This window comes from Drosophila ficusphila, unplaced genomic scaffold, assembly GCF_018152265.1.
Source record: "Drosophila ficusphila isolate 14025-0441.05 unplaced genomic scaffold, ASM1815226v1 contig_286, whole genome shotgun sequence".
Classification (NCBI taxonomy): Eukaryota; Metazoa; Arthropoda; class Insecta; order Diptera; family Drosophilidae; genus Drosophila; species Drosophila ficusphila.
In genome coordinates, this window is record NW_025064189.1 from 2,594,730 (window position 1) to 2,616,110 (window position 21,381).

Sequence of the window (21,381 nt, forward strand, 5' to 3'; positions counted from 1 at the left end):
AATGTTTAAATATTTTTATTTTTGTTTTGTCTATTTTTGAAAGTATAATCATATTACAACTGTATTTATGTACATTATGTTAACAATATTATTCAGATTTTTATTAACAAAATTTTTTTTTAAATTATCCAGTCCTTCAAAATCAGCCATTAAATGTTTTCGGTTGTCTGCAAAATAAAAGTGTTAGTAAGAGTTTGGAAACATTTAATACTAAAATGATACACAAACCAAGTCGATATCCCATGTTAGTAAGCACAGCACAGGTCCATACAAACTAAATACATATTGCAATCCTTACAATTCCATATTAAGGTGTATACAAAGAATTAATATAATTCGCGAAGTTATTTGTATGTCCATAGTCAACACATATCCATGTAATATTCTCCTGTTAGCATTTGTAAGTGTTTTGCATCATTCACTGTCCTGAAATAAAAAGAAAACCATTAATAATAAAACTACTCAAAATTATGTACACTTACGAATCTTAAAAGCAAACGAAGAGGAGGAAAGGCAATCCTCGTCGAATTGGAGACGGTTTGTCTGGTTTGACTACCTGTTGGATGTCCACACAGTTGGAAGTTGGAAGAGATGAGGCTGGAGAGACTCATCCATCGGATAAGAATCTTACTCAATGGATTGAAAGTGAATGAATCAATTTCATACCAAAATCAAGTTTATTTTTGTCTTAATGTCACGAATCAAGAATGCATCGGCATTTGGGCTTTCCACATCTGAAATATCAAGAAGATTAACCGTAAGATAAAGAGTTTCCGGTCAAACAAAATAAATGACACAACGAGTTGACTACAGTAAATACTTAAAATAAAGGTCCTGATATTTTTCATATGATTTGGTTGTATAAAGAATTTCTAAACTGTTTGGTTAAAATTGTAAATGACTTTAATGGTTTTTATTACAATAACCCAAAAAATAAATTCTTAAAAAAATATAAACGTGTAAAATTTATTTTTACAGAATAAGAGTATGATTGCAAATAACTATTCTATAAAATAATTTATATTTATCTTCTATAAAATTATAGCAATGATCTAATGGAGTTGTAACTGATTTTCTTAATACAGCAATCCAATTAAACAAAAGATAAATAATTGATAACAAGACCCAACTATTTATAAATTTATTATTTTTTTCCCATATCCGTAGCTTCACTGTACTGAGCGGCAAAGTTTTGAAAACAAAAGAACTCCTAAATGAAGCCCCAATACATTTGGGCTGTTGAACGGGCACACAAACCAAATAAACACGTCGGTTTCCATTCGCTCCCCACACTTCACGGCCGGCTAATTAATGACGTTGGTCAGTCGGCCCGGTTCCCTCGATACCACCGATACCCTCGATACCCCCCGATACCCCCGATACCGCCGATACCTCGATCCCAACCGATCGGAGCGGGGCAATATAGAGTGCAGGCCCTATAGAGTGATGCCATTTTGGTTTTCTTATTCGTTTTGGTTTCGACTTGGGGTTTTGTTTTTGGTTTTTTGGTTTTGGAACCGGGCTGTCTCCTTTATTCTATACTTTGGTGACGGTGTCGTAAGTGAAGTGCCAATAAACACGTGATTTACTTAAGCTGTGATCGAGCGGCAGGGACGTGGGCCCTCTGCTTCTCTGGATCTCTGGGACAGTCAAAATCATGGGGCTTATCGCTGCCATCGGCCATCAAGATGCCGCTCATTAATTTTAAAATTAGGCGGGTTTTCAAGAAGAAGTGCCGGGTCTGCCCTGGGTCTCCTCCAGAAATGATGTCCACCTTTTGGGCTGAAGACCGACTAAACTGGCCATCCTCGGCCATCCCGTTCCCATTTTCCCCTTCCAATCCCCAATCCCCCAGAATCCCCGAGAAAACCCCGATGCATTGCGACCGACCATGAGTGCATAAATTAATTAAGTCGGTCGGAATGGGAACGTGTCGACCTTTTGTCTGGCATTGTGGCGAAGATGGCGGCCGTGGACCCAGTTCCACACACACACAGACACATATAGCACACACATATATATGAAGATACAGAAACCCATAGGATACGTAGGACGTTGTAAATTAAAAGCCGCGGCAGCGGGTCCTTTATATGCAGCTCCGCCGCAGACTGAGTCATTTGCATTTTGCCTGCCGGCCAGCCTGATTATGAAAGATGCTGCGTGGGTGATAAATGGTCGTTGTCAGTCGAGAATCCCTTTCCTCTTCTTCTCCAGCGATTGTTGCACTTTCGAATGCTGGCCAAAAGCAGAAGCCATCCTTTCAACCCCATCGTTAACGCCCAAAAAGCTAACCCCTTGCTGGGAGATTAGCCGCCGTCCTGCCAAAAATTTATTTGCCTGTTCATCCCTCTCAACTGCTGGGTTAACTGACAAGGGCCGTGGCCAAAAGCCAATGCCAAAGGCTACACAAATCTAATAGATCCCGATTGAGATTTAATTATTTCACTTAATTTTCTGCCTGACTTGCTGCCTGCCAGTCTGACTTCTCTCTGAACAAGTTAATGAAGCGAATAAATTTCTTGGCAATTATTTTGCGGATTGTTTTAATTGACCACAAGATGCTCGTTGGCCCTTCGGCGGTTGCCTGCATAGATAAATGAGTGACTAGCCGAAGGAATCAAGAGGATAAGACGTCGAAAGGCCGCAGCAGGAGTTCGCTAATTAACTAATTGGCAAGTCGTTAACTTGTGAGCTGAGGGGATTTCTCCCTTTTGACAGATAGCCTTCACCTGCAATCTATTACCACCTTATAGTCGTGTTTTTTTTTTAAAGGGAACTTTCTCACATAAAAGCCGACTTTGTTTATGATGAGTGATTGTTATGAGTTGTCAGAAAGGCATGCCACACACAGCCGCATGTGTGAAGGTCCTTTGCGAGGGGTTGTTGTTGTGATGGCCATGGCCGTTAAGCAGGAAATCCACCAGGATCTGTTGGAGTACGCCGTCAACATATGCAAATAGACTTGTCTGAAGGTGGCCAAAAGGACTGACAACGTTTTCCACCCTCAAAGGGGATATACTATATTATATAGATACAGATACACCGCTGTCGACACCGCCCCCCGATAACAATCAACCCTGAACCACCGGCGGCTTCGGCGGGAATTTACTTTAATGTTTTGACAGTAAAATAAACATATCCAAGTGCGGCTCTCATCAGACGAGTGTGGGTGGAACCCTGGGTGGTTTTTTGCTGCGCATGCACGGCCACTCGTTCCCACACCTAAACCACCTCAGCCACCCAACCACCGAACCACCGAACCACTCACCATTCACCAGTATCAATGTGCCGGGCTACACACATGTTAATACTCGCAAAGAGGGGGCCAAGCACATAGATGTCAAATATAATTCATCATCCTGGCGAAACATCAAAGCCAGCCCCTGCAAAAACCAAGGCAGCCAGGACCAAGGACCAAGGGCTACTGACTTTGCAACAGGACATCGCAGGGATACCGGCATAAGCAAACACAAAGTCGCCAACAGCATCATTATCAGTTGGCCGATGCCTTTTGCCCGGTCAAGTGAGCCGAGCCAAAATCCTGAGGACCTGAGGTCTGGCAAGGGTGTCCAAATGAATGGAGTACACTGGGATCATTGGACCATAAATATGATTATAAATTATTTGTGATTTAATACAAATTTATTAGGACCATTTTAGGAACCACAAACTTCGAGGTTTTTGAGCAACTAGTATGAAGAATAACATAATATAAAAAAATATTTTACCACAACAAATTAAATCTCCTTTCTCAGTTAAACTATGGCGGTTTTAACTATATCTTCATATTACCTCCAAAAATTATTTAAAATAATTATAATTGGTTTTTGCTACATTTTAAATATCCACAATTAACAAACCTTCTTGATTTATAGTTGATACTAAGATTAAAAATAAAATGATATTAGATATCCTTTTTCAACAATTATTTTCCCATAATTTTAAGCGATTCTAATTATTCTTTTGCTTGCCTTTTTGCCAATAATCCTTTTAGTTTTCTAACTTATTATATGCATTGTTGTTTTGCAAACTTATTTTTGTATGTTCACAGATGATTTCAATTCCCTTTGCACTTGCAAGTTTTTGTAGGTAGTAATCCAGACTTTTTCCAATTGCTCAACTAATTCAAAGCTGGTTTTTAGAATTCGGAGTGCTCAGAGCTTCACCGCAGGGCAAAAAGCGGCACTTAGGTCGAAGGATTCGCACGACGTCCTTTTAAATAATTAATGTCAATTAAGGCCAAATCTAACTTTGGCCATCAGTCCGTCTGAAGAAATGAAGGACTGAAAAGGTATGAACTCGACTCGCCTACCTGTTCTGCCAGAGGAACTGGCTGTCTGTCATAAATATTTTATAACATCAATTACCAAGCACTTAACTTTCATGAATTTAATACGAAAGCCTCAGCTGCTTTTGCTACTGCTACTGATACTTTTGCCAAGGGTAGACACTCATTTATCTTGCGACTCTGTGGAAATGACGAACAATCAACACTTAGCACTCGATGTCACTTTTTCCCTGTCGAAGGGACAAGTTTAAGCCGGTATAAAAAAACACACACACATCTGCACACATATGCTTATAGTATCGATATTGAATCAGGATCGACCACCCCAGCTGCGAAAAAAAAAATACCAGGAGTGCCGTGATTTACTTCCCCTTCGATGCGGAGAAATCCCAAAATAAAATAAAATTAAATACGCATCAGGAGCACAAGTGCTTAAGGCGCGCGGCCAGCTCTTCGGTCTTCGGTCCCTCGTCTGGCTGATAAAAACAATATCAATGGCCCACCGAAAACAACCACCCCAAACCCCCCCCAAAAAAAAAAAAACGAAACCCATCGAAGGACGACCGTCTGGGCCAAGATTGTTGGAATTGGAAGCTTGGCTAAGCCACAGTCACTGTTTTCTGTATCGGATGAAGGCGGCGCGTGCCGGTGACGCACAATTCCCCCATTGATATTCATGGTCGATTTTCGGCCCGATATACTATACTCCCCGATTCCCGTTTCCCGTTTCCCTTTTTCCCAGACTCGAGAAGCGGAAAACAAAACGGTGCACACATAAATAAATAAAATTTATGGCAGCTAGCATCGGTGAGCCGTCCCAATTGGATTTCGGGGCACTTGTAGTGGGGCTTTGCTTTGCCCGATTATTTCTGTTTGATTGTTTGATTAGATCGGAGGGCTGCAATCACGTGAAATGTGGCCGAAAAAACAAGTCCGCTTAGTGGCATATGTGACTAAGTTAGTCCTTTGGTAGTTAGAGGCCTTGCAGTGATTAATTTGATTGGTGCTGATAAAAATATGCTATTGAAAACAGAAGGTTTGTTATAGTCAGGGAGTTAAGGTATTTGACACTTAAAATAAATATTTTCATATTTGTAATCTGTAAATGTTAAAGTATTAAGTATTTTTGTCCATAATGAACTAATGATGCGGCTTGATAGATATTTTAATAACAAATTCAGCAAGGTATGCAACTCATAAATCGGATAAAAATTAAATAAGTTTTAGGCTAAGAAATGCTGGCATCTGGTTAAATTTGCAAAGGTCGGGGGTCAAAATCTGATTAAAACTAAAAAAGTTTTGGGCCTAGAATTGTTGAACTTGGACTGGACTACTATTACATATATTCTGTTCGCCTCATAAAAGTGAGGTTTTTATGTTGGTCTTGGCCGAAGGACTTCAACGAGGAAATTTGTGATAATTAGATTAAAAATCACTGGCCAACAGAATGCATTAGTTGGCGGTTTTTGGCAGTGTAAATTTTCCATAAAAATTGTGTGGCATATTTTTGGGAACTATGTATTAGAAAATCCTAAAAAAATTAGTAATCACCTACTAACACATTCTATTCGCCTGGTAATTTTTATTAAGGTACTCAATTGATCATTCTTGGTGTTACCTCTACTTTACATTTCAAGGGCAAATAAATCGTAAATCATAGATATTTCCCCTAATTGTGCCGCCCGTTTTCTCCCCCATTGCATCCGCTATTAATTTCAATTAAACGAGCAAAGCAAACTCCTGGCTTCTGGCCCTCCCCCCGAAGGACTATTTAACTAATCTGGCAACGAGGACGCACCCCGCGAGGAAGGATTGATTTCAGCAGCCCAGCCTCTGCACCACGAACTCCCACTGCCACCCACATTTATTCGAAAAGGGGGCTCTAAAGTCTCGGTTTATCTAAATGCTGCATTGTACGGCTAAAGTGTCCCCTGAGATTTTCCGAGGCGTTGAAGCGTGCCACCCCGGTTTTGGGCCAACAAAATGCAGTGGTTTCCGGTTCGCCAGCGACCCCAGGCTCACGGGCTTTCCAGTGGGAGTTAATTCGCCAAAGTCAGTAACCTCATCAAAGAACGGCTAACCGTCTGTCTGAGGAGTCGGTCGTAGTACGGCGGGGGTACACTCCATACCCTTCATACACTCCATACTTTTCTGGTTTTCTAAGGGGTGTCGTCTACTCCTCCGCCGTCGCCGCCACATTAAATTCACGCCAAACGAACGACGTGAGGCGCATATGTTTATGAGTCTCGTCGAGATTGAAAGCCAGCAGTGGAGTGGATTCAAAAGGAGAGGTGGTAAGGGGGGTGGTGTAGAATGAAGTGGCATGCCCATGGTTAACCGAAAGCGAAAAACAGGACGCTCCGTGCATAAAAGCCTCATGGTCACCGTTTGCCGATGCTTTCCTGCTACTGCTACTGATGCTGCTGCCTTTTCGCTTAGCCTTGGCTTTTTCTCCTCGCCGCACGCTGCCTGCTAATGGATTTTGTGGCACTGCCAATTGAAGGGTTAGGGAAACGGAAAACGGCAAAGGCGGCAAAGGCGGGAAAGCGGGAAAGTGGGAAAGCGGGGGAAGTCCTCTTTTGGCCGCGCAGCATGCTTTCAATTTACTTCCACTTCCTCCACCGAACGCCTGTGTTATTGTTGTTGCTGTGACTTACGCACCGTGAATGAATGCCGAAGGCGTCGGGAACGGGAAAGAGGGAGGGAAAGGGGAAGGGGCAGGGGCAGGGGGTGGTGCCCGGGGATGCCGTGCGATGCCCAAGGACGATACACAGAACGATATTAATATTTCTTAAGTCAAAACGTTAAAAACACTATTTCCTTTAAGTAATAAAAAAATTTAAAGTATTTTAATAACAGTTAGAAAAATTTAGAATACTTTACGCTTTCCACATTTAATAGTATCTAAAAATATATGTGGGATACCCTAATATTTTAAAATGCCATCTTATGATGGTGTAAAAATATTCGAATGCCATCGAATTAAACTCATACGGCCAGAAATATAAAGAAATATTTATTTTTGTATCTGCTAGTACCTATAATAATATTTTTAACTTGACTCATCAAGTGTTAATTTTACAATAATAATACATTTAAAATGTATTTCTTTCTCACTTCCGAAATTAAATATTTTTCTTTCAGTGCACAGTGCACGCGACTTTCACACTAACGTAATAAAGAGCTCAACGACACTCAAATTGAATACGTCTCATGGTGCGAATGCCGTAATGATTTTCTATGTGGAACTCGATGCAGATAATGGGGCGACCTGGCAGCCCACCCAGCCACCACCCATCCCATCCCAACCCGAATCTGTCCCCCAACCACCCATCCACTCCCCCTTTTGCGAAGGGCAACCCCACGTTGCGTCTGCGGGCTGGGCGTTTTTGTTTTTGTTTGCCTGGTGATAGAAATTAACCCCTCAATTGAGGTTGAATTTAATTTGGCGCAAAATGGCAAGGGGTGTGTTCCATCCGGCGAAAGTGTGTGTGTTTACGAGAGTGTGTGTGTGCGTGTGTGTGTGCTTTCCGGCGGCTGCTCACTTCGCCGCTGAAAGTAATATCGCTGTTAACGCTAAAGGGCCATTGTCAAATTGTCTCTTATTAATTATGATGATGCGTGTGCCGCTTTTTCGAAAGGGGGTGTTGTTTTCGGGGTTTTCGGTGGAATGCAAATTTCTGGATTTGGGTTTGGGAATGGGTGTAGTTTTCTGGGTCTGGCGTCTTTAACGTAATTTATTGCTTACGGCTTATGGGGCACGGTGAAAAGTTAAGGCCAACTGGCAGGGTGTTGCAAGGTCTATATCTCCTGCAACTTTCGAAATCCTTTTGCTTTTTCTGTCGGGGGAATGAGCGAGTGGAGTCCGGAGATAAGGTAGGCTGAGATCCGGAGCTCCAAACTCCGGGTGAATTGATTTGGGACGAAACTATGCACGGCACCCATGCAAAGTTTGCTTAATTTAGCCCAGACAATGGGGCTCCAGTGAACAATGGCGCACAATGCCATCACCGGGGCCACATACACACTCTTGTGGTGACCGAGACCCCGCAATCGGTTTTCGGGCTCCCTTCGAATGCAATTCGACAGCTCAAACTCCCCGGGGGAAGTTCGAGTTAAGCCGGCTAAATATTTCTTATGCACAATTTTAATCAAACTGAGGGAATTCCTTGACTACGAAACTTTAATCGAAGGGTTCTTTAAGATTAAATTAAAATATCCCATTAAGTTAAGAGGTGTTTAATTGTTTTTGAAAAGTAAGCGTCTAACTTGTTATTTAATATAAATATAATTTGTGATTATAACCAATTCAAATCTTTTGTAAAAAATGGGGAAGTTATAATTACTTTTCCATAACAATAACTTCTCTGACTCGATGTCACTATAAGTTGAAGTATTTTGTATAAATAATAACTCTAAGTTGAGTTACACAAAATCTAATATATATTTTTAATAGTGGTATATTTTAAGCTCAACATAATTCTTTTAAAAAGTTCCTAATTGGTCACTCACATTCACGTCTTGTATTTCAAAAGCCCACTTATTATCTTTGATTAAAGTAAACCAGCGGACACCTCAGGTGTGGCGGGATGCCACATCTCCCAGTTGCCGTTCGGCTGACCCCCAAAGTGCCACAATTTATGGAGTCGCAGCAAGTCGCCTAGCGCCCGCTGATCGCGTCTCGCGAATCGCGTTCCATTCACCGGCGATATTTCACTGCTTTATTAAGTTAATTTCATATATCACAACTGCAGGCGCCAGTCGCTTGTAGGGCATTTGAGTGGATACTTCCACTCCATACCGCACAGAGCTCTCCTTTTGACCAGGACAAGCTGTGGCGCGCAGCTTGAGCTCGTTACTTTGATGCATTTGGGGCGCGCGTTTATTTGTGGACGCCACTTCCACAACAGCGGGGCACTCCACTTGCGAAAAAAATAACAAATATTTTTTTACAACAAACTAAAAGTTAAGGAACTTAATATTGATTTAACAAGAGGCAACTTCCCCAAAAAAAATCTATACAATTGTAAGATAAAAGTATTAAAATCACAAGCTCAACTTTGAATTAACATTGTCTTTTAAAATCGGTTTTCATGTATGAAGATTGTTATTTTTAAATAGTAATAGGAAAATAAAAGAACCTAACTATTTTCTTATAAATAAATTAGTCTGAATTTGTTCTTCAAAATTAGCCTAAATATAATTAAAACCTTTTCTTATTGTGCACTTTTTTTCAGGCTTATTCTGGCGCCTGCGACTGCACTAAAACCAGCAACTGCGGCTCGATTAAGATAGCTCACCAAATCTGCGGCATGAGCAATGCCCAAATTGGCAACATCACTCAGTTGATTTGCGACGACCCCTCCCCTTCCTCCCCTCCCCTCCCTTCTCCTCCATCCAGCTCTCTAAAAAGTCGAAATGTTTTTTATGCCGACGACCGCCCATTAGCCACATGCGCGCCTGCGTGACACAAGGGCATCAATCAAAGTTTCACCCGTTCCCATGACATGTGTGTGTGTGTGTGTGTTGCAGTGTGTGGGTGGTGGTTTTTCATGGAGGGGGCGGGGGGCGTTTTTCGCGGTTCCCGGGGTTCGACTCTAGCGCATAGGCGTGTTGTATTGGATTTGTTTGCCTGTGCCGGCTGCGCGCGTAAAAAGACATTTTGACAAATTCAAGTAGCGCCATCTACACTCGACTTTAATAGCTTTTATACTGCTTGTCACGATATTTCATCAGTCAAAGGGGCCGTGGCCCAAGCCACGGCCAACACAAGAATAAATGGATTGACACACATGCCATTCCTCGTGGCAGAAGGGGCAACCCGAAAAAAAAAAAAATACAAACAAAAATGGGAGGAAAACCGTAGAGGAAGCGCGAATTTTATTCGATGTTATTTCCATTTGAAAATGAGTTATTGACACATGTAGCCAACCCCGAAAAAAGGGACAACCCGCAACCGCAGGATCCCCCGATTTTCCCCCGCCCCCTGGAAAACTCACTTCCAACATTGCGTGGGAGCGGCATGGCAAAGAGCGCGCATAAATTTGGTCTGCCAAAAAAAAAAAAAAGAAACGAGGAAAAAGAATAAAGAATCAGGGGGACTCCCCTTTGTTTTCCCCCCGCCATTACACACTTGCGTTCAGATTGCGATTTGCCTGCTTTCTTTTCTCCGATTTGATTTATTTTATTTGCTTTGTGCGGCGCCGCAAGTGCTTCGCCCAATGGTTTATTAATATCGTAGGCGTTGCTAGTAACGTGCCGCTTTCGTCGGGCGGCCAAGTGATTCGCCAGCCAGCCGGATGCGTTATTATATTATGTGTATTATGTTCCCACAACGGAGCCGGTGGAGAGCGGTTAATCAAATATCCCTCATTATGGTCGTTATGGCCCATAACACGGCCCGCTACACAAGTTGCTTTTGCGGGGATAGCTTAGCTAATTTGGGGATTTAGTAGGGGGTAAACTTCTTATCGATGTATTATCGTGGTTTAATAGAGAGACCGCAAAAACGTTGGAGTCTTGGTTTTGTAGAAACTATTGTAGTTATTGAAGACCTAAAAACACGTTGTTGAATTTATAAATGAAGATTTGCTTATTCAAACTTATAGTTGAAATCATCATGTGACCGGAATAAAATTAATATTTAACTTGTAATATTATTTTAGAATTTAATTTTGGTTTAAGCAATAAAATTCTAATAAAAGTTTCTTTTTTGCAAATAAACACATTGTTTTGTGTGAAATTGAATAAGTCCAAGAAACCTAAAATTATTTATGGTTTTCAGAAACTATTTGTTATATTCAACTTATTGCTTTGCAAATTGGTTTTTATAAAAATGAATTTATACAAGATGCTTAAAGTCATTTATGGTTTTCAGAAAAGTCGGGTTTTAAGGACCTACCATACAAATTTTTCTTCCATTATTTAAAATTCAAAGCAGGCAACACACAACCACTTATTATTAAGCTGTTTAAGTTTTACTTAAACTGCTTAGCTTAAAGTACTTAAATGGCCCTGAAAATCTTTAAGTTCACTCAAAGTCTGCTCCTTAAAGAGCGATGTTGCATTGCCTTGCAGACTAAAGTCGGATGGCAGAAATAGTTAGATGACTGATTGATGAAGTTGATGAACGAACGAACGAACAAGTGATGAAGCGGATTGCGTACGTGTGTGCGTGTGTGTGTGTGTGCCACATTAGATATTCATACGCACCGTTGTCGGGACATGCCAGGAGGATATGTAGATGGGAAAGGGAAGGGAGGGGGAGGGGTTGAAGGGAGGTAGGCAGGTTGATGAGACGAATGTCCTGGGGCCGCCCAGGCGCTGTTGCTGTCTGATAAATCACATATTTTCGCTGATCAAATCAATCTAATTGACATCACTCAAAATGATGGCGGAAAAGTTTCCACATTCATTTTCGCATTCGCAAAAAAAAAGAAGGCAAACGGAAAAAAAAACGAATGAAATGCGAATAAATGAGTTCCACCCTCGGGCTCTGTTTTGGTTTAATGGTGGCTCTGTTTTGCTCCTGCGGTGCGTTCCCATCCCCCCGCCCCGCATTTCCCGCTTTCCATTTCCCCATCTCCATTTCCCAGTTGCCTATGCGGTAAAGCAGCGTGATTTATTTTCATTCCGATGGCAACGCCACCCAAATTCGACGCTCCGTCATCCTGACATTCGAATTGAAATGCAAATTCTGACGAATGTGCGCTGGTTTTGCGCACATGCCCCGGACCAAGTGGAGCAGGACATGGTTGTGGGTGGGGAAGGGGGTGGTGTAGAAGGGGGACTACGACGGATTGACTGACGAATGACTCCCGGCAGCCAGCGGCGACAGTAGGCGGTAAATGAGCGAGCTATCCGTGTGTGTTACTTTCAGGGATCGGGAATACCGCACTCCTATATAACATATATACTATACACCATGCATCAATGTACTCCGCGCACACATGTTCCAAACCCATCCACATCCACCTCGACATCCACATAGATATGGATTCGGATTTGACTTGGGAATGGCATATGAGTATACCTTCGCATGTGCGTATCGTTTCACATGCATCCCACGCCATTTGAATTGAATAGCATCTCATTTACTCTCGCATCATTATTTTTTATTCGAGTACCTAAGACGTTCGATAAAGGATTCCGGCTGCCAGGCCGTGTCCAATCGATTACCGGAGGCGGGTTTTACTCAATCGGATGAGTTATCATTCCAAGTGGATTGAAATGCACACTCTTAAGCTGGGAACTCTGCATAATAACTTAAAAGGATTGCCTAAAGCTCCTTAAGTCTTATTAACGATAGAAGAAAAATGCATTTAAATTAAATATACAGAAAATAATGATTATTCTTCATTCCTGACTAAATCTGCGATATAGTTTTGGAGCCATAGCGGAGATTTAATCAGATACCGATAAAAATAATTGTCTTGGTAGGTTTAAGAGTAAAGTATAAACACTATATAAAACAATCTTGAACTAATATTAAAATTAATTTTTTGTTTAAATTCCAAATATTTGTAAAGTTTTTCTTTTGTAAGCAAAATTTAAAATTTCAGTGGAATTAAAGTTATCTCTTTAACAGCAAACTATTTCTTTCCTCATTACTTTAGGACCTAACTTTGCTTACTCCTCTTCTGTTGGCCCCACTTGTTAATGAAACCCAGACTATGTACCAAGGACTACTAGTATGTTACATGCATGGCAAACACTCACCCCGAACCTCCTCCTTCAGTGGATCCGTCCTACGCCTCTAATGAAAGCAGCCGGCTTCGTCGGTTAATTCAACATCTGCAAAATGCAAGGATGTACATATTTTTAAAACAATCTCTGTTACCAGGCGGGCCTACTTAAAGCCGGGCATCATCCGCAGGGGCAGAAAAAGGAGGAGCAGGAACAGAAGGAGCAGGAACAGAAGGAGCAGGAGAAGCATTGGCCAACGTCCATCAGCCAGGACGACGTATGTAGTACGTGGTGTTGGCCAGCATGTAAATGCTGCTTACAGGCCCAGACAATATTAACAATTCCCCGCAACTTGGCCGACACTGTACTCCAAGTTTTCCCTCTTCCTGTGTGTTAGTGTGTGCGGGTGTAATGGTGTGTGTGCTGGTGTGCGGTGTTTGGGTGCGAGCGGACATTATATGCACATAAAGTGCTCTGCTCCTTCAACTGCAAGAGCGTCCTGCGGCCCTCGTCGTCCTTCGTCCTTCGTCCATCGTCCTTCACGACACTCGTGGCAACCATGTTTGTGTTTTTGTCCCCGCCACAGTCGCTGCTCCTTGGCCACGTTAACAACTGTATCCCTTGTGGGCGCTCTCGTTTGATGTAGGCGAGGATGTCCTTCGTGCACTGCACTGCAGGAAATGCCGACAGGCCATGTCCTTCCATCGCCCTAAAAGTATGCTGCAATATTTGTCGGTTTTTTAGCGAGATTCGTGGATAATTATAAGGGTAGAAAACTTATAACCTTGGGGATATAAATGTGTAGCACTTAATATTATTATTAGTATATATTTAACAAAGTATTTAGAATCCTATTTTATTGATTAAACAAAAAACTTGTAATATATATATAACAAATATTAAAATAATCATGAAAGGATAATAAACGAAGTAATGTCTAGTTCTGCTTAAATACTTAAATGTATTTTATATATTTTCATTTTTATTACTACACATTAAAATCTTGAAATAAAACCTTTTCATTTGTTCTTTAGTTTGAAAAGTTTTCTAAAGTAGAATTTTATGCAGATTAGATAAAGAATAAAATCTAAATTCTTTTCTGTTTAAATTTCATGCCCGTAAATTCACAAAAAATCCGCACTGCCTCTCTATATAGTCCATCCACATATGAACAATCGTGTGTACCTAACACTCATGTGGATGTGCCCCCGTGTGTGAGTGTGTATGTTGTTCTTGGACTTCCACTGGCGCTGTCAGTGACGTCGTCGTTTGCCGTTGCCGTTGCCGTTGTCGTTGTCGTTGGCGTTTCGTTGTTGTTGTCAGAGAGTGTCGGTCTCGGCGGTCCAGTCGCTGGCGGAGGCAAAGTTGTTCAAGTGGCAGCTTAATTCGCATAAAATGAAAACACGCTGTCTACATTGTTCCTACAACTTTTGGAGTTTTTTATGGCACTTAAAATGGCTGCTAGACAAAGGCTTAACAAACGGCTACCGCAGGATCTACGGTTCCAGCTCTCTCTCTTTATTACGTCTGTGCCGGCGTATGTGCTCCTTTTCATTTTGGCCAACTTCAAGACAATAATGGCGTATCTAACAGGCTTATTAAAGGTGGTCTAGCCACACAAAAAAACGAAAAGGAAAAAGAAAATGCAATCTCCACTGGTGAGAAAAAAAAACCGGTTGGCAGCCAGAGGGCTGATTCGCTACGCGGATATGGATATGACCTCTTTTAAAAGTGTCGCCTCCACAACAACACAACACAACACTCCTGACCGAAAATCAATAAATGCAAATTCATTTTTATTGTTAACATTTAAATAAAAGGTTGGACTTCATGGGCAGCGTATACAATGTAAAAAGCCGGGGAATGCCACCTCCGATAAACCAACATCAATGAAAGCACTCACATTTTTTTATAAATTCACTGTTCTTCATTCACAGGCGCCAGACTTTTGCGGGCGCAACTCCCCAATTGCCCCTTGCCACCTGCCACACGGACATCAGACATCAGAGTGTTAAACGGGAAGTCCGAAAATAATCGACAACGGAGAATCCAGTTTTTAAAGCAGGAAATTTAAGGAATTTAAGGGCTCATTTTCCGGTTATTCAATCAATGAGAAATTTTACAATCAATAAAAGCTAATATTTAAGGAATAATTTTGAATATAACGAATTTTTATTATACAAATCATTCTCACTTATTTTGTTTGTCAATATAAATTGTAGTTGATTTTACAAATCAAACATAATACTTATAGCTTCATATTTGTTTATTTGAAGCAAGATACGAGTATTTAAAAAAAAAAACATCTTTCATCTTTTGAAAGGTCAAAACTTCACCCCTTTGAGAAACTAGGGATAATAATAAAGACATTATATAAGAATTTTTGTGGAAAACATTTCGTTTACTTCCTGCAATTGGAGGCTGGTATGTTTTAATAGCTCTGGTAGCCGAGGGGCTGCCACAAAAAGCGTGCCAAGCGAATGAACAGCTTAATCGCCAGCACGAACGCTAAACACTCACAGTTGCGGTGGCTCCCGTTAAGAGCGACCCCTAAAAGCCATAAACTAAACCTGTTCCCCCAGCTGATAGATGGTATTTTCATAGCTGGACGGTTTTACTAAGAGCCTCAGCTGGTGACCCAACAATTTCCAAAGTTCAAGTTTTCTGAATGGCAAAGATTCCCTCCTAATAATAGTATGAAAAATGTTTAAAATAAAAATAGAGAAAATTGGTTTTAATTTTTTAATATGAAGTAGAGCTGAAACCAGCGACCTTTGCTAAAGTTTAAAAATTCCGTTTAAAACCTGTAAATAATTAAAGTAATCAAAGTACTTCCACCATGCTCCTCCATATTCAAATTAATAATTGAAAATATTAATCAAAGACATAATGATAGCAATAACCACAAACTGTGCTTTTGCATTGCCCCATTCAAAACAAATTCCACATTTAATGGTGAGAATGGGTTGAAAGCATTAATGAAAAATTAGCAATCTTTCGCAATAATTTACACACTTAACAAGGTTTCCCGGTGGAAAATATGCGTGCAGTGGCGCTCTTCATTAAAATAAAAATTCATTTCGCTAAAAAAGTATTCATATCGCGAGTGGGAGGACGGCAGGCAGACTCTGGGCTCAGTCTACCCCATCAAATAAAACAAATTCTACTTTAGTCGAACGCGAGAAATAGTTAGTTGCATGCTAACAAAGTAGACTCGCTTCTAGACTGGAATATGAATATTCAGGCCTGGCCTTATTTCGGCTTAGAAATGTAGAAACTGACCCAAAACCGAATGAGAAGACTTTGTATACAAACTGCGGAGCGTGTCAAGTTGGCATTTGGGGAAATATATAGGCTCCAATATGTATTTCCCATTTGTGAACAATCAATCGGGGAGGCAACGTATAACGTATCGCAATTCCCACAGCCGAAAGCAAATGCAGGCAACGACCCTTCGTGTAGGTCCAACTTTTTTGCTCCACTGCACCCAAGTGCAATCCGGTTGCATGTGGCCAACTGGCCGTCGCCGATCTGCGGTGTTGCAGTTGCAGTTGCAGTTTAGCGGTTATATTCTGCATAAATGAATATGTAATTTATTTTATTATGGTGCAAATTGCGAATTGAATTGTTTTTAATTATTCCATACAGCCAACCGACTATTTTTTTTCCATAACCCAAACCGCACACCAAAGTCTAGCCAGTCGGTTAGTTACGAGCGTATGAGCACGAACAATTCCTACTTATTCGCGATCGGAAACAAAATACTTTTGGACAAAGACTAAACAAAACTGTTAATTAGCCGGGCTTTTGTTGCAAGTGGTGAGCAGGAAAGAGTCGGGGAATTTGAATAAAATTGTTGCATGCCAACGTTTTTTGTCTTAATTATATTGTTTATGGCGAAAGTAATGCCACGGAGATTCATAATAAACACTTTGATCTATTTTGTCCAATTAAAATTAATGAGCCAAGTTTTGGAGTTTTTAGAATAAGGAATTGGTGGCGGAAATAATAACGTATATTTTATTCACCTCTGCAATTATACTTAGAAAGGTAAACAAGAAATATTCAGAACATAAGCAGAAAATAATTGTAATTATAATGTTGTTTTCTTAATAATTATATTAATATCTTCACTTTGAATGGTAGTTACATGAGTTTACTGTTAATTATTGTGTTGTAAATTCATGGCTTGGAAAATCTACAAAAATAATTAATCATACCAAAAGTGAAAGAAAAAAGAATAATAAATATTGCTTGTTGTTTTCTAATGACCAGTAGACTTTCCCAATTTGAACCAATTAAATTCAAAGCCTTACGAAATTCCCTAGAAAAGATAAATCATAACACTAGGGAATTCGACCTGTGACATGTGCACTTAACACATACTTTAGTTTAATACATTTTACGACCGTCCTCGGAAATTCAAAGTGGCGCAGCAGCAGTATGCAAATTTGGGTTGCGTTTCGTGTGCGCTTCAGAGGATATTACTTCGTTCTCGACTGGTTCCATATACCTTTTGGCCATAACGAGAGCGACCGCTGGCCAAACAGCCGGCTGTGGCCGACTGTGGCTGGCTGTGGCTTTCTTGAACTAATTAAAAATTCCAGCGCCGCAATTGCGAAATTGGCCCCTTATCGGTTGTATCATCGACGCCACGAACGCTTTAACATGATGCGCTGATGAATAGCTGCCTAGGCTAAGGGTGTACCACATTTATTTTATACTATACTCTTCAGACCGGGGGGATGGACTGTTGGGTTGATGGGGAAAATGAAAAGCATATTTATGAATACGATTACTTGGCCCATGATAATTTTTTTTTTTTGTTTCTCTCGCTGTGCAGGTTTATTTTGCAATGTCGATGGTGCTGCCCCGGCAAAAGCGACGGAGGCGTTTTGCGAAACAATTTCTGTTTATGGCCCCAGACACGCGACGAACATACCTAGTTGCGTGGCTTTTCATCATACGAATAAAAAATATAAATAACAAGCGCAGGAGAAAACTCTTAGGCGCTGCGCCAGGTATTTCTTAAACCCATTGCATATCGCATGGCATTTCTTCTGCGCTCGCCAACGGAAAAATAATGAAAACATATGCTAAAGTCCGATGGTCCGGCACCTTTGATACGTTGCCTGAATTTGGATCAAGTTTTAATTACAGTTTGGTGTTTAGTTAGCTTGAGAGCTCTTACTAGAACACTTTTCTATTAAAATTTAAAATCTGAACCATATTTTTTTCTGGGTCAGTATTGCATAGGTTATTTTAAATTTGTCCAATATGTCAAATGTTCAACGTAATCAGGACAACTTTCGTGTTGATTAATTACATTAATTTTATTATTTATTTACCTATTAATATGTCAATTATTAAACTTATGTGATAGCAATTTAAATGTCTCGCCAATAAATTGATAAGCTTAATTATTCTAATGACAGCACTTGAAATACGATAATAAATGGGTTTGTTTGTTTATATAAACAGCTTTAGCGGAACGTAGACATATTTATAGTCACGACTAGTTGGATATAGTTGTATCTTACTGTTTCTATTTATAAGAAATTTGAGGGGATACGTTTTAATCTAATATCTTGAAAACCTTTTATCTTAAGAAGCCTTATTTGTACTGTTACCTTAACAGGGAACTATGAATGTATTTTGGTGCCAAAAATGTGAATACCTTTTTATATGAATTGTAATATAAATTAGTAATTAAATATAACCTACTTCCCATTTTATGTTGTACTAAATCAAAACACAGTTTCTGTTCACTTAGTAAACTATTATTTAATTTAGCATTACACAATTGATGACCGAACAGTACTTACATGAAAGCGCTGTGGGACGTTAGTTCGGTAGTTTCAGTCGCCGTTTCAGTTGGCCAAGTGCAAAGTCCACGCAACCGGAGGTCACTTGTAAAGCTTCAGCGTGCCGGGGTCACGGCGTTATAAAAGACGCCAAGACGTTCTTGTTGACAAGCACGTGACGGTAAACTTTGGCACTCGTGTGTTTGTGTTTGTATTTGTGTTTGTTTACGCCGTGTAGGATTGTTGATCTGTTCGCAGCCTAACTTGGCCCAATCAGCGGGCACGCACTTTTGGTTTATTCACAACTTAGCGTTATTTGCGGCACTACCACCACCCACCGCCACAGCCACCCACTTTCTGCTTTCTGGCGGGGCAACCTGTTTCGACCTTGCGCGCCCACTCTCGCCCATGATGTTCGCATTACCGAGTTCGAGCGCATACTAGTTGTGTTGCATGTTCGCTTTTGGCCAAAAGCACTCGTTGCAAAAGAGAGTGCCAGACAGAGAAGGCACGAGGGAGAGAGCGAGCGCATGCAGAGAGACAGAAAGAGAGAGCGGGGGTTGCGCCGTCAACGAAAGTTGCGCATGTGCAGTGGAAAACGGGTTTTTCTCCTCCGGTGCGAAAGAGATGGGTAGCATTTCGCGGACGGCGGACTGCTCTTTCCAGGTGGGCGGCGGGCGGTGGGCGGTGGTTGCAACTGGAACGTGGAAAACGCTCCGCCTCCTTGAATGCCGCGAAATATGGCCAAAATGCTCGGGCAGCCTTGGTATTTTTAGGTTACGAATTTGCCAGGTTTTAATTAGTACACATGGCCCGGAAAACCAGGCGCTGTCCAAATGGCCAGTGGGTGGTGGTGGGTGGCGACTGTTTATGCCCCTTCATCATACCTTTGATCCAATTTAGAAATACCATGGAGCCAGCCAAATAGCCAATTAACTCACTTCTGATCAAAGGCAGAGCACTTCTCTTTCAAGGACCCCAATAAAGCCGCAAGCGATCCGAAAACTAGACAGCTATCCGTGGATTTTAGTGCACTCAAAAAAATTGGTTACCCATTAGACAATAATATAAATATGTTTGATATAATTTGTAAAACTTTGTTGTGCTTAAATGTGGCATTAAATAAATACAATGATTCAATTAACTACGTTTTATAAATTTACAAAATTTGAAATAAAAGTAAGTAAAAACGTTATTTATTTTAATTAACTAAAAAAATACAATTTTGAAAAATATTTGTCTAAATGAAATAAGAAATGCAACTGAATTGTATAAAGTTTACATATGTATTTAAAAAAAAATGTATATCAAATAAAATACTACCATATAAACTTGGAAAGTACAATCAGACATGGAAATACTAACAGTCTACTTGCAATTAAAAAATCCTCTTGAAATCTTAAAAGCTCTACTTCTCTTACTAATTATATTAGTTGATAAAAGCAGAGTATTGTTTTAATAAATTCTGCCTTCCCGCTGTATTAACTTCCGCATCTTAAGCTATGAATATATTACTTTTTGGTACAAACTGGCTCTTTTTGATTTCCACCGTGTACTCGTACGGCCGTAGATATTCTAGTTGGGCGGAATGGGATTTCGGGCCTGGGATATGGCTGCGCAGAACACGAGATAATCAGGGGAGCCCAGAAAGGGGCCTAGCTGGCTCTTTGTCGAAAATTGCATCCATGTCATGCATGCGCATCCATTCATTACCTAGTGGCTGAGTGGTTGGAAGACAGCGTTTGGCGTTTTGTATCCCAGCAAATATGCCGTGTTCGCATGTTATCCCAAATGTCCCTGGGAGCCCAACAGCCCCCGCAGCCGCCCCCTTTGGCTGCCCTAACCCCCGCTTTTACCCCCTTTTTTCGAGCCCCTGGCCACCCTCGACCGACCAGACAGTGTGTACTTTATTTTGCCGAACGAACAAACATCTTGTCGGACGAGCAAGCAAATGACTTTTCCCGTCCCAACTTTCAGCCGTTGTCCTTTCTGCGTGCCGTGCCTTTTTTGTTACCTCTACTATATCGGTACTAGTTTAGTCTCGGCAGTTTGTGAGGGTAACGCCACAGTACAGAAAGCCTTTCAGGTGATACGATAATGCCAAAATATTGCCACCAGCTTGGATGGCATTACAGGATTCAACAAGGTGAAATGGCCATGGCCCCCATATTAGGAAGTTGAGAATTACATTTTTAATTAAAAACGTTAGAAAAGAATGTGAAGGTGTGTGAGAATAAATTTGAGAGCTACATTCGGAGTTATCGATATGAAAGTGTGGGCTTTATTCTCTACCTTATTTTCATTTAAAATGTATAGTATAGAATTCGTAAAAATATTTATATTTATTATAAATAGTTACAAAACTATTATTTACATTTTCAATACTCTTATCATATCAATTAAATGAAAAAACAAGAAGTCTTATATTTTCCGAAGGAACTTAAAATAATTAATTTTCTTACTCTACAAATAAAAACTTGCAAAATCACAAACTTAGAAAGTTTTATTAAAAAGTTGTTTAAATGTAACTATAAATGCAAATTGCAAATGCAAATATATAATCTGTTATCAATATTTTGATCTAATTAAATTTATATACATTGT

General features: G+C 40.5%; 1 long non-coding RNA gene across 1 annotated transcript; it reads right to left on the minus strand.

Moving 5' to 3' along the window:
- LOC122319886 lies at positions 1-19,199 on the minus strand. Its single transcript, XR_006245366.1, has 6 exons — positions 18,799-19,199; positions 13,141-13,693; positions 13,007-13,081; positions 483-734; positions 229-426; positions 1-167 (listed from the first exon to the last, which is right to left on the minus strand). It is a non-coding gene; the product is annotated as an uncharacterized LOC122319886 (long non-coding RNA).
- Positions 19,200-21,381: the final 2,182 nt, after the last annotated feature.